Source organism: Clarias gariepinus, chromosome 11 (genome assembly GCF_024256425.1).
Source record: "Clarias gariepinus isolate MV-2021 ecotype Netherlands chromosome 11, CGAR_prim_01v2, whole genome shotgun sequence".
Taxonomy (NCBI): domain Eukaryota; kingdom Metazoa; phylum Chordata; class Actinopteri; order Siluriformes; family Clariidae; genus Clarias; species Clarias gariepinus.
The window spans coordinates 13991561-14006847 of NC_071110.1; the positions used below are offsets into that span (position 1 = coordinate 13991561).

Genomic DNA, 15287 nt, shown 5'->3' on the forward strand with positions numbered 1-15287 from the left:
ATGTTTAGCCCGAAAAGAAAATGTTTTTTTATCATCAATGCTTAATGCATATGGGAGATTTGGGGCCAAGGTGTTGGACAGAATTCTCTACCGCCATCATTCATTAAACTAAAAGTTAAGTAAACATATTTTAAAAGTGAGGTGTTTATCTTGCAGTTCCGGGAACTTGTAAAATGTGTGCAAACAAACACTGAAACACCTTGAACTTTATAATATGTTTGCCAATCAACTGACCCCATACCTGTCTAGCATTTTCAGTATTGCTTAGCCATTGAGTTTTGTTTGCCTGAGTAGATTTTTAATGAAAGCTGTAACCTTCACCTGCATCCATCTGCCCACCTTATTGACAGTCGAGAAACGTTTCATCCCTATACACACCCTGAGCCTGTATTTACGAACTGAGCTAGTTTACTAGCTTACCACACTTTGGGGTTAAATTGCTATACATATTTGCATACATTTTCAAATCAGTCTTAGGATGAGCTATGATTTAAAATGTTAATTTCAAACTTTTGAAAATGACTTTTAGAAGCAAGACAGAAAGTCAGTAGCCTGTTGCCATCATTTATTTAATCTTTAAGCAAGAAAATGATTTGTTATAAATTAATTTTAATGCCATGATTTTAGTACAAAATATAACACTAATTATGAACACTTGCCTGTGTTTTATTTTCATTTTTTATTAAATTTTTTAACCTGACGTTTAGAAAAACATTTGAGGAAGAAGTGACATATACTGTATCATGCTAAATTGTAGCTTGTTATTTTAAAGCAGGAAACAAGTCTTTGATGAATATACAGTACAGCATAACATGATTGTGTCAAGTAGACATATGTTTCTTTAATTCATTCTTTAAAGTAGATTTAAGCATTCAGGGCAGAAACATTCAGTGGTTAATGTGAACAAAATCAGTGAATTATACTGCCGAATTTCCAGTCTCTTGTACTACTATAATTGAGTGTAATTAAAATTTTGATTTGATTACATTAGAGCTCTAACTTGCATGGGAAGGTATTGTTTGTAGATCGATGTCATCACACTTAAAAATTTCAATCAGAATCGAATTCAGGATGCGGTAGGCACTATAATATATAACTACTAATATGCTCTGAAGTGTAACTTGGATTACACTAAGCCAGACTGCATGCATATGGTAAGCCTATATGATGCCACGTTAAACAAAAGGGATCTTTGACTATATTTCTTTCATTACAAGTCCTGTCTGTGTATATCATTCATTACAGTGGGAAGGCTAAAGTAAATTTGCAGCACATTTCTCTCCCATTCACTCTTTCACACTGCCTGGTTTTATTAATCACAGATAGTCAGGCTTTCCAGGCTCTCCTGTGCGCTAGGGTGTGTCGGCGCACATGTGGGTGTTCTGATAATGAGCCTGAACTCGTCTTCCTGTTGCCTGTGTCAACCGAGGGGCTCCAAATCCCATGGAGACAGCATCACAATCCCGGCTCAGCCCGACTGTTTTCCATTTGAAAGAATATTTAACTTTTCACTCATCTATTCACAGCCACTGAGAACCCTAAGCCTCGCCCAGATTAGCCGCCTGTGGATAATGCAGCGAATTGAAGGCACACACATACCACGTCCTGGCCTCTGCCTTGTTCTCAGGGTAACCAAACACACTTGGCAGGATAGGGATCCTTGAACATTCTTTATGCCTTGTGGAGAAGTGAGAAAGGAAAGAGAGCGCTTGACACAGGCATGAGTTTCAGGGCAGACCTTATTTAAATGCTGTGACCCTGACAAAGAAAATGTCAGGTGGGACAACATGAAGGTTCTATCTCTGCCTAATCTTCAAATCCTGGGTGTCAGAGGTTTAAGCAGAGGTTGCAGAAAAACACAAACTGAGATTTCCTCTGTAAACTCAGTCAAGTATAATTCCTAGATGATGATCTCAAATGGAGCTGTACAAAATGAACTTAATGTGAGGAAGAGATTAAGCAGTTCAGGTGCTTGATCTGTAATCCAAATTAAATTACTCAACCAAACACATTCAGAGTAAGGTCTTTATTAACGCTTGTTTAAAATGGTGCTGTGTTTTTAAAAGGTTATCTAACATGTGACTTATAATTAATTAATTTGCGCTTAAACAGTTTGCTTTCTATATTTCAGTTATACTCTATTTATACAGTATATACAGTATGCTTTCCCTTATGGTAGGAGGCAAACACAGTTCAGAACACCAGATGAGGCTGATGAGGCCGTACATAATAATACAGTACTCAAATCTGTGGTCCAGTGGTAGGTTTCCGGGCAGCTAGTGCCCAAACCCCAGCCACTGGTTGCAACGCTGGTCCCAAAGCTGGATAAAATGGGAGGGTTACATCAGGAAGGGCATCGACTGTAAAACCTGTGCCAGTTTTTGTGCAGATCAGATGGTTCACTATGTGACCCGTTGATGGGAGTAGCTGAAAGATCAACAACAATGTTACTACATTTGCATTTCCACACCACATTCCAAAACAAAAACCTTTTAAAAAAAATGATAATTATATTAACATTTCCCCAGCAACTTGTATGGCAAAAACTACACATAATCTAAGCCCAAAATTAACTTCATTTTCTGGCAACCTGTACAGGGTCAAGTAAGCCTGGAGCCTATCCCACGGGACTCAGGACACGAGTTGTGGTACACCCTGGACAGGGTTCCAATCCATCACAGGGCACAAGCGCACACACACTGATACACCCACTCACACACTACGGGGAATTTGGAAATGCCAATTAGCCTACTGTTCATGTCTTTGAACTGTGAAAGAAAATGTGAGTACTCAAGGGAAACCCACCAATCATGGACAAAAGACAAACTCCATGGACACAGACCCAAGGTGGGAATTGAACCCTTGACCCAGGAGGTGTGAGACCACAGTGCTAACCACTATGTCACCATTCTGCAACAAGCCTTATAAATTTGCCAAATTTGTTATTTAACAAATACAATCCTATAATCATTGATATGTGAAAGTGCCCATGCTTTGTATAAATCAGAGATAAAGTTGGTGCTTTCAGTTTATTAACTGGTATTAACTGTTATGAATGTAAACCACTATTATAGTACAGTATACAGGATGTATACAGTAGCTGATTATAAGAGCTAACTGGTTTTGTGGACGTTCTTCAACATGAAATGTAATTATAAATGGAAGAAAACAGAATGTAATATTCTGAAATTGATTAAATTGTAATCACTGGTAAATCATCATTGGTTTAAGAGAAACAGAGGGTGGTGATAACTGTCCCCCCTCTTTTTGTGTTGCCGCACCACACCACATACAGTATCACTAACTATTTTATACAGTATAACATCATTTCCTTACATCCCTTATGGCCCCTTTCATATAACATCAATCCCATACCCTAGCTTGCTTCATTAAGAAGTTGAAGCTATTGTTCTCTTTCAAGTCAGGACAGTTAAATTTTATTTATGTACTCAGTGTTTAGGGACCATTGATGTAGCTGTTAGGGCAGGTTGAAGAAAAGTCAGGCAAACATTCTAGCTTAATTGAGCTGTGAGCAAAGTTCAAAAGGCTCAAATCTTTCTTTGATGTGCTCCATTAGCTTAAATGTTAAAAGAGTTAATAGCTTTGATTAACTGCTCTTGGTTTGAGCCCTTGATTTCACTTATGAAGACAGCATTTGTTGTTAAAAAGGATAAACCAACATGAAAACCAGACATGTCTTGAGAGAGTGTATGAGAGAAAAGCTGACAAAAGAATGCAACCTGATCAAAGACATAACTCAAACAACAGGTACAGCTAATGCAACAATTTGAATTGCCCAGAAAAAAGAAAGACACCACTGGTGTCCAAACATTGAGACATTTAACAGGTTGACCAAGGAAAAGAACAGAAGTTGACGAAAGAAATATTTTGTAGTTAGGGCAGTATCTGTCAGTCCAGTCATGAACAAAACCTGCTCAGGGTATCACAACCTACAGATTGAAGAAGACTTCAGAAGAGAAATGCAGAGTCCATATCACAAGATGCAATCCACTCACCAGCAGTAACAATCTAAAGGCCAGATTGGAATTTGAAAGAGAAAGAGTTAGAGAGAGAGAGAGAGAGAGAGAGAGAGAGAGAGAGAGAGAGGAGCCACAAGTATCCTGGTACCAAGATAAAGCTCCACCAAAGTCATGGAAAGACCAAAGTATGGAGAAGGTTCTGTTCATGATCCAAAACATACAAGCTCATCGGTCAAGCACAGTGGAGATAGCGTCATGGCCATAGCTTGCATGGCTGCTCGTGGAACAGACTGAGTAATCTTTATTGATGGTGGATCTCATGATTGTAACAGCAGAATTAATTCTGAAGTCTGCACAAACATTCTGTCTGCCAATTCACAGAGAAATGCATCCAATCTATTTAGAAGGAATTTCATCATGCAGCAAGACAATGACCCAAACACACTGGCAACACAACAAAGCACTTCATCACGGGAAAAAAGTGTCAAGGTTTTAGATTTGCCAAGTCAATCACTACTGGAGGAGACTACTGACAACAGAACAACAACTGCAGAAGAAACTGCAGTACAAACCTGGAAAAGCATTACAAAAAAAGAGTGAAAGAGTTTGGTGATGTCCTTGGGTCACCACATAGAGACAGTTATTTCAAGCAACGGATGTGCAACCAAACACATTTTAATTTCATTTGACTTTAATAAAATAGGCTATCATATATCGTTTCTATTCTTTGGCTCATTGGATGGTCTGACACCAAAGGTGCCATGTGCTAAGCTGCTAAACACATCTAGATGGAATTAACTGGATAGATTAAAATGTATTATTGAAATTCTGATCTATCGTCACATTTTTTTAATCACTAATCCATCCAACTGCCAATGTTCTCAGTGTGTAGCAAAAACAAAACATTTGGCCTTGCTGCTCCAATATTTTGGGAGGGGCTATATTTACAGTATATACAATATACAGGTATATAGCAGTGACAGCAAACAGAGGCTGCAGAAAAAGTGACAACGTTCTCATCTCTGAACAAACAACCAGATAACATGCTTTCAAAGATCAAGCATTGTTGTTTATTGTGGACCCCCTGTTTGAAGGGCATATAAGGTCTTTTTACAGTTTGTTTTGTGTGGAATGAGCACTGGAAAATTAGCTAGCAGAAATGTAAGAAAAAATGCTTAAGTATCATTGTGTTATAATATCGTTATTACAAAAAAAAAAACATGCAACTAGGCTACAATAAAAAACAGAATATACAAAAAGATTATGTAAATATGTAAAGAAATTTTCCAGTACCTGGGAAAAAGGAAGTGGATACGATACAGAAAATGTCCAGCTAAAAAAATTCAGCTTAGTCTAGTAATCATATATAATAATTTATAGACAGTTCTTTATTTTTAACTTGGGAATTTTTAAAGGATTTTAACTTAATCGGCACATGGCATATGACTTACAATATAGTTGAACAGATTTTGTCTTGATACATCTAAATTACAGTAGCACATAATCTTATTATCTTATTATCATAGTCTTAATGTAATTAACATAGAGAACAACAGATTGAGGTGGTACAGGGCCATAGTGGTTAGCACCTTCTTGCAACTCGAGGGTCTGAGTTTTTTCGTGCTTGGTGGGTTTCCCCTGAGTACTCCGGATTCTTCTACAATTTAAAGACATGCAGATTAGGATGCCACTGCCATTTGTGTGTGTGTGTGTGTGTGTGTGTGTGTGTGTGTGTGTGTGCGTGCTCTGCAATAGATTGGCACACGATTACATCTTTTTAGTGTAGCCAGTCCACATACCAGCATGTTTTCAGAAGGTCAGGTTGAGACTGAAGAACCCAGACAGACACGATGAGAATGTGTGAAACTTATGAGATTATGTGTGCACAGAGAGTAACCCGAGCTCAGGATCACAATGGTGACCCTGGGGCTGTGGCCTGGCAACAATACCTACTGATCCGCTGTACTTAATAACAACAGAGACTAATATTTGTATTGCAATACCACATATCAAAGAAAAACAGAAATTATTACACTTGTACAGTAATAATTAGTATTAATTATGTAGACGATACTGTATGAAGGAATGCAAGGTTGGTTTGAGGCGTCAAGTCAGCTGACACTTAGCCAAGGGGTCCAGGGTTTTCCAATTTTATTACTGTGGTGAATATTACAACCTACTACACAGACATGTAAGACGCGAAAATACGCCCACAGTAAAATGTTTGCACTAAAAATGTGTTGTTTGGATTGTCCCAATGACAGCTAGCATGGAATCTTGAAATAACTACTTAAACCTAATTCTACCAGTAACAGAATTATCAACATGACCTGGTCAACCTTATGCTTCTGAAAGATATTTTCATGCAGTTAAACATTCTGTTAAGAACAACCCTCTTATTCCTTGCCTGTTAATCCTAAAGCTGCTATAGGAAATAACAGCTATATAATAATAATAATAATAATAATAATAATAATAATAATAATATATTAATTTAACCTATTTACTCCTACTGGGCACGAAAGTGACCATAAAAAAATGTTTTATTTATAAAACTCTAAAAATGTTACAGAATGATGTATCACTGCATTTTGAGTAATACTGCAATATTAAAGGGTCTCAGTGCAGATGCACCTGGCCAGAGCTGTTTATTTCCTAGTTTTACTTTGGTTTAGGATATGTTGGGGCTAGGTGATACCCCAGACAAGGCATGCAGCGTTGTAGTTATCCCTTGAAATGAGGGATATGGTGCCCTCTGTGATAATGATGGCGATGGGTCAGATATAAAGTATGAAAGGGATACAGGCCTTTTGCCAGACAGGGTGTTGAATGAATATGTTGAACTTATTCAAACAGATCATGACAGGCACAATGTTATCAGTGATGATGACCTCCCTCAAACGAGTATACTGGACCTCTGAAATGATGATGAAGCCTGCGTGACAGCTAACAGCATTGTCACAGTTGCAACAAATACGGAGGAGAGATATACTGAGATCTCTGTCAACAGATAGAACAAACAGCAATGCACCTTTAAAAAAATCCCACAACCAAAATGCATCAATGGCCACATGAATGGCCTTGATCTTTACAACCTACATGTTATAAGAGAGAGGATATGGGACCACTGACCTGCTTATCTCCTGTCGCAGTCACTTATGCAAAAGTTTGGTATGAAACCTCTGAGCCACAGAAGGAGATCTTTACAGGCTGTTACTGTTAAAGCTCAGGCAAGATACGACAAAGCTTCTCACTGGTCAATCAACACGATGCACTGTTTCCAAGGATTTGACCATTTAGATTTGACCATTACCTCTCCAAAGTAACTCTATCACAATATGTTACAGAAAAGTAGCAAAGTTGAAAAACATTGATGAGTGATGTTTTTTATTTGGCCTCAATACTCATAATGGTGTTGTGAAAAGGTTTTTATAAACTACCTGGCCAATAAGAAAAATCATTGCTTAGATTTAAATAAGTTGTAATAGGTAAGATCCACTGATTGGACACTTACTGCAGTATCAAGCACCTTTTTTTTAAATCCTAACTGAAGCATGAGTTAGAAGACAGGTAATCAGGAATATAAAAATAATGATGACCATGCTTTAATGTCGCTTAAACACTTGTTGAAGTTGCAGTAGAAATCACAACTATGATTAGTTGTCAAAGTAAGAGTATCTCTACATACACAATCTGGCGGGAACTCACAGCATCGGCAGGTAAACAGTTGTACGGCCATAAAAAAAAAAAAATGTTAGTGCGGCTCATCCAAACAAAGGGCTTCAATTTATATAAATTTATCATAAAGATTAGAAATTGGAGCATGTCATGCTGAACATTTTGGGACAAAAAAGGGAATCACTTAAAGCAATGTTATGATCTGGGGTTGCTTTAGTTAGTCAGGTATTATTAGAAATATTGTTAGCAATATTATGTGGCAATGAAATAAAGTCAGCTGACAAGCTAAACGTATTAAATGACCAGGTTATCATATTTCAGGATGACAATTATGATATTCATTGAACTCAAATATGAAAGAAGTGTTTTTACAGATGAATTGGCTACCAGGGTCTTAACCTTAACATGAGCGAAAGAATTTGGGATGTGCTGGAGAAGATGTTACGGAGTGGTTTGACTCTCCCATAATCAATATAAGATCTGATGATAATTGAATGCAACTCTAAACGGAACATAATGAATGCGCACCATATTTAAACAAAAAGGTGCAATTATAGGCCAGGCAGTGAAAAATAGTCAGACAGTGGCACAGTTGCTATAGTGGGGTCGGTCAGTGACAGTGTTTTATGTGTAAATAAATGGGCTGGGCCATAAAGGAATTTTGATGACTGCACAGAACTATCTTAACCCACCGGCAAAATCATTCACATACTTTTTCATGGAAAAATATTTGATTATTTTAAATGATTACTAGTAACACAGGATGCATGTCAGTTAAATTTTGCAGATTAACCAGAATAACAATGTCTGACCAAACAGAACTCTGCATACTGTAATATTTGGTTGGAGCATCTTTTACTCTGATTATGACCATGGCGTAATTTTGATAAGCGAATCAATGTTAAAACATTTATTTCAGTCCAGAATCTTGCACCATGCCTGTGCCATCATGGAAGAATAAAAAATAGTTGATGCAAACATACAGTACATTCAGGTCATCAGCTGGACACAATTTTTAGGAAAATAATGTTACTGAGCCTAGACTTGACAAACAGAAGCAAACCCAGATCATAACGCTGCCCCCACAGGCTTGTACAGTAGGAATTAGTCATGATGGGTGCATCACTCTGGAAGAGGGTAAATCTGGAGTCATCAGAATACACAACCTTTTTCCAATGCTCCACAGACCATTCTTTATGCTCTCTAGCAATGTTATGCCTTAAAAAAAATTGCCTCACAGATAAGTGGTTTTTATTAAGGCCACACTACTGTTTAGTCCTAATCTCTCAAATTATCTTCGCAGTGTTCGTTTTGAAATGCTCATACTTTCACTATTAACCATAACTGTCAGTTCTACTGTTGTTTTTCACAATTTGATTTCACTAAGCATTTAAGTGATCACTCAGTACGCTCATTCTGAATGTTTTTCTGTCCATATTTCTTCCTTTGAGATAATGGTCCACCAATTTCCTTTCAGGTTTCAGTAATGCGTTCCTAACAGTTCTTTACCCAGTTTTAGTAGTTTCGGCAATCTCCTTAGTACTTTCATTTGCATGATGCTGGACAATAATATGACCCTTATGATATATCATACTGTATGTTTTTTTTTGACATGGCATGATTGTTTAGGAAATGGGAAACAACTCACTGCATCAATTAGGGTTAAAATACTTATTGCCAGCTGGAACTTAATAATCATTGCAGTAATTACCTAGCAGAAGGATCTTACCAGCTTGCTTAGTTTAATGCAGTTGGTGATTTCTTTTTGCCCAGGCAATGTAAATTTAGCACATTTTGCTGCATAGGTGCTACCATTAAACCACGGGTGTCTGTATAATCTAAGTTATGATACAGTATAAAGTAAGTTATAAGCGTATAGATTTATAAAGTGTGGGGCGCTGTTAGATTTAGAACGCAGCCAAGACGCGTAGTTCTCCGTGTTCCTTTGCGAGTATCAGGCTACGGTTAGACCCGATACTGAACATGATAGTGTGTACTGTAATGTTGCGTGGCTACGGACGAACGGTGTTTTACACTAGTAGCTACGCCGCCTATAGTTCAAGCGTAGGCGCGTCTACTAACTAATAACCCCGGTGAAGAAGCTTTGAGGGTTTTTTTTTACCCTCGTGCACGACACGACGCGCACCCCCCCACGCGCTCTCCCACATGGTACGCGCCAGCTCTGACTTGCACGGGGCCGCTGTGGAGTCGCTTTACCCCGCTGCCTCTCCCGACGCACGCGCGGAGGACGCCGCGCGAGCTGGACCGCAGTCTTTCATGTTCTGAAGGCTTCATTTTTGTTAATATTATTATTTGTTACATCGCTGTATGCTACAGCGCGTCCGTTCCGCGCGCGCGCCCCGCGTCCATCCTCTCCGGACTCCCTCTCTCCCTCTCTGTGTGTGCGTCTCTCTCTCTCTCTCTCTCTCATCCGAAATGATGCCGCTGCGCACTGGACGTTTCACCGCGTGGTAATTCTCTCATGGGAGACGACGTGCGAGTGATAAGTCCACCTGCACTTCTTACTTCATCCGCACAGAAGGAAGAAAGAAAGATAAAATAACAGACAGGGAGAAACAGAGATTTCGACAGGCTTCAACGCGGATCTGCCTTCAGAATGGTGAGCTCCCATTTTCTTTCGTGATGCTGCAAATGCACACACTGGGTTATACAGCAGATCGTGTTTCTGGATTCATTCTGGTTATTCCTAGGCCAGGAATAAAAAGAAGAAGCAAAAAAAGCATGTTTCATTTGGCTCGTAAAGTTCGTAGCTGTAGGAGAACACACCTTGAGGAAAGCAAAGCAAGGGCTCAGTGCGCTCACGGTCCTGCAGCACGTCTAATGATCACGTTAGAATTGAGCTTGTTTTGGGTTGCAGTTTGATCTGATGGATAAAAGTTGCTTCCTCATGCTTTTTGATTATAATTGTACTGTTTAATGATTTAAGCTCTACGTTCAGACCTAAGGGCCACGCATGGATGTTCATGGGGTTGCGCGTTTACCGCCTACACGGTGAAAAGCAAAGAAAAATCACCTTACTCTGCGTTATGATCGCGTGTCATATATATATATATATATATATATATATATATATAAAGCGTGTAGATCTCATTCCCTATTTCTTATTCTTCATTTCATACCCCGTGCCTTACTGTTAACCCGCTGCGATGCGCTGCTGCTCGCATCATGTGCTTTCTTTCTCTTGCTGCACTACCTACGCGCACGGATAAGTCAATGCAAACAAGATTCTCATAAAAGCGTATCACCTCTACACAGCTGAGATATTAATTCTACAGCATGATTCCTTTTGGTAGCTTTGGTTTACTTGAGAGAACCAGTTTATTTTGTGTGGGGGAGGGGATGTGTGTGTGTGTGTGTGTGTGTGGGTGATAATAGAAAAGTTTGCAATAAATAAAACAGCATCATGTATGTTAATTATTGGTTAGGTATTAAAACAAAAACATAAACAGGGAGGGTGGATGGACAAAGGAAAGGTTGTGCACAGCTCTAGAGCAAAAACCTGCAAGATCCTTTTTTTTTTTTTTTTTTTTGCACTGCATGAATTACTTTTTCTGTCAAGTCTGAAGCTGAGCACTACTAGGCCAGAAAACATAAAGTCAGTTCTACGATGCTACTGGCTGCATGCATAAGACAACTTTTTTTCTTCTCCCCCCTGCTACTATTCCCTAAACGGACACTTGTGTAGAATGCTAATCAGCCTCCCTGCTCTGGATGGAGTGCCGGGGCTCTCTGAAAATCTCAAGCAGCTCCCGTTGGCCATAGTGGGGCCCAAATGCTTCAATAGCTGGATTGAGGTCCGAGGGAACATGCACTCTGTGGGCTTCATGTGAAGCACTTGGGTAATAGCAATAAATGAGTCTGAAGTTGGTGGGGCTATGTAGGGGCTGACCTTTCCAGGGCAGTCTTCTATTCTTTTGCTTGTTGTTGGTCCAAGTTGATGAGCACACAGGAACTACGAAAACCCAGCCTCTAGGCATGAAAAGGAAACAAAGTAAAGACAGAGCCCCCTTTGTTATCTCCCACTCTGCTTCAGTCTTCTTTCCATATGTTTTTTTTTTTCTCCTTTGCATTAAGCATCTTGGCATCTCATCTTTCTGCAACTAATTTACCCATGACAGAGGATAGCATAAAGAGGTGTATCATTAGTAACAGACACACCTCCATGTGCATGTGAAAGCTGCTTCCAAAAAATGGGTAAGATTTGATGTAAAGAGAAGTGTATCGAATCGCCATGAACAAACGTGACCAGGATGACTTTTTCATATGTTTGTTTTGATGTTTGGTTTTGACATCTAATAAACTCCCATCTTTTGAGGGCCTTTTGAGACTTTGTCAGTAAAAAAAAAAAAAAGGAAACCACGATGGAAGCAGTACAGTGAACTACCTCAGCTCTCTGGTGAGGCTTTCAGTGGGGACTCACAGTCTCTCATGCAATAATTGCGGAGACTTTACAGTTACTGAGCGAAGGAGGAGGCTTCACTGGAAAGTGGACAGCCAGAGCATGGGGAAGTGTGGCTCATTGTCCTTTTGTTGCTTCTCCCTCTTATTAAAGCGGTCGACAATTACACCCCTGCTGGGTCTTTCATCCCTGCAGTGCCACAACCATTTGATCACTGCTTTTAGAGACCGGCTGTTTGGAGGTGGTTTTGCTGGTAGAACACTTCACTGAAACCTAGTGTGATAGAGCTGAAGTGAGATCCCCACTGTTTTCCTTTTCTGTTCTTCCTGTTTCAAATCTTTCACACATCTTCCAAGTGGAACATGATTTAGTTCGTAGGCATCCATGTTTTTTTTGTTGTTGTTTTTTTAAATCACTCACAATTTCAAGCTCGAAATAAACCTCACAGTGGTTCGTTTTTACACTTTTCTCCCTATTGGAGAACAGCCTGCATTCTGATGACACTTCCTGCAGGACACATGTTGCTTTAGCCCACCATGTGCACCGGAACAAATTTTCAGGAACAAAGCGGCGAGATCTTTCATCAGCTTGTAAAGAAAGTAATCAGAACTCTCATCAGCTTCCTTATTTTGGTGAAGGCAAACCTTTTTGCCCTTCAGCACTGCCCAGTGTAGCATGAGGAAAGTTGGATAGAGAAGCAAAGGCAAATGATTTTATCGGTTGGAGCGGATACGGCTTGTAGTTATAAGCCAGCGAATACATGCAAAGCCTGATCAATGAAGTGCATTACAGCTGTGACCCCTTATGAACTCACAACCCGATGGCAGATCAATTGGTGCGACTCTTGCTGTTTGGATTTTCTGCTAAGGTAATTAAGCTTTTATTGTAAGTAAGTTTATAGTGCTATAAATACCACCCAGACATGTGATTACTGTGATTTAAACAATGCCCAACTGCTCTGTAAAAATCACAGTTGTTCATAATGAACAATGGCACACAGCAGTTTGCCAAACATCCACCAATTTATCCGTTCAAACATTTAGTGTTGTTTGTTAGTGCATAATGACAAAAAGCTATCGGACAATATCTAATACAAGGCATGAGCTGAATAAGCTTTGTAAAGTTGCATGTAATCTGTAATCATAGAACAGTTACCAGCAGCAGGGATTTGATATTTCACAGACTTAATGATAGTGATGGTTTATGAGCTGGGAAAATGCCTCTTTTCTTCAGAGGTCAGGGCAACTATGCAGGTTTGGCTGCTTCTCATTCTGTTGTCTGACTTCCAAAAAGAAATGAAAGAAGCAACAAATGAAAAAAAAGACTTTTCTGTAAGATGTCTCCTTAAGATGTCGGCTTATTATTATTATTATTATTATTATTATTATAAATACACTTTCCCTTAAATAACATTTCCAGTTGATTTTTTTTTTTACCCCTGTGGGTAACACCCAACAGCTTAGATTGTTAATTATCAAATAAGGTCTTGTTTAATTGTGGTAATTAGGTCTTGCTAATTGTAGTCCTGTGATAGCTGAGTCAAAACAATACATCACTGTTGGCCTCCTTTATTTTGCAGTCTGTGTCAAGCACTAATGATTGGAAGAAAAGGCTCGGAATGTAATTTACCCTCTTTAACAACGCTTCATTTGCTCCCCGTTTTATTTGGGGGATTAAGCCGTGCCTACACATTCGGGCAACTTATAACGTGTGCAGATATGACATACATCATTGTCACGCTTTTTCATTAATGCATTAAGCGAGCCTTAAAAACTCAGCCGACCCTTCCGCTCTCTTTATCCACGGACTTGAGCGATGTGAAAGGGGAGAGGGTGCTGTATTCACTTGCCTGAAGCATTATGCTTAGTTGAAACTGCAGTCTGTCACACAGTGATTTATCGCACATAGGACTAATGGCATCCTATCGAGATAGCATTTTATTGTACTCAAGAGCTGGGAGCTAGGCAAGGAAAAAAAAAAACAGTAGCCGTCTTCATTTTCAGAATCATTGAATGGTGTCTGGTCACCGGAACACTGTGTTGTGTTGAGATCTGCTCAAAGAAGGATATTTCTCTCTTTTCTTCAGTCTTTTACTCCTGTCTTTTTGTCAAATAAAACTTGTTTAATCTCAGGAAAATTTTCATTCCGAGAGACACATTCTTAGCACGGTTATGCAGCTGTCAGAGCTTTGCACCATTCTTTTCTAAACACGGCTGTTGGGCAAAATGCAATTCAGGCCTTCTATGCGAGCTCCTCATTTTTTTTCCCCTCCCTGGCCAGTTGGTAGAAAAGAAAAGCTTGTCCCTCATTTAGACTTGGACTTAGGTCTTAGACATTGTGCATTCTGAAAGTAGGGATCAGGATCAGCAGCTGCCCCATTTACATCCAAATGACCTTGGAGAGGGCCTGTTTCACAGCATGCCCACCTCCTATACACTTCCAGCCAGGTAGACTCTCAACTCATCTAGCACATGTCTACTGATTCATACAGGACACACAAAAACATTCCTAGGGATCATTTGTCCTTATTTCTGTGCGGTACGGAGGACACACTTGGCTTGTTCTCCTGTAATATGGATTACACTTTTTTGTTTGCCGTTGCTCATCATTTGAATAGAAGGCTTTGATAAATGTAGATGACTGAAGGTGTGAAATTGAAGTCGAAGTGGTTTGTTTAGTTTAGTTTAATCAATCAGGGATGGCGGGTGATGCATGGAATACATAAAAGCCTGGGAAGAGTTATTGCTTGCTGTTGCTTGACATCTGAAAGCGGTAGATCCTTTAAACGGAATAATTAATCAATTAACTTCTATTTGCCGTTAGCGGTGATAACACTCCAGGCCAAAGAGGGGTCAGTGCCGAGTTCTCACTTTATCCTTCTCGTTGCATTGTCTGCATTGTTTAAACATGCTAATGCACCACATGGCCTGCAAACGACCTTATTCCTACCGTGAGTTTAAATAGAATTTGATTGAGGTGGTTTTCAACGCGGTGGGACACTATACACAATGGAAAGATGATGAATGCTCTTCATTTTTTTTTTTTTTTTTTTTGGCCGGTTTAATAAGAAGGCAGCCCTTCAGCTTTCAGCCCTCCGACTCTATTGTGGTGCACCTAAAGCATGAGCCCTGGAGCATGTGCCCTTTCTGATCTCGAGAGTTTACTGCCCTCTGGACTCGCTCACATCAGTCACACAATCCCCGGTGTCA

At 39.5% G+C, this 15287-nt stretch overlaps 1 protein-coding gene across 3 annotated transcripts in view; it reads left to right on the forward strand.

Annotated features, from left to right (window-relative positions):
• Positions 1-10196: 10196 nt before the first annotated feature.
• tenm4 (teneurin transmembrane protein 4) overlaps positions 10197-15287 on the forward strand; it is a 218286-nt gene continuing 213195 nt past the window's right edge. For all 3 annotated transcript variants that reach the window (XM_053507223.1, XM_053507224.1, XM_053507225.1), the window contains exon 1: positions 10197-10278. The gene's annotated coding sequence lies outside the window, so the exon portion shown is untranslated. The remainder of the gene's footprint in view (positions 10279-15287) is intronic.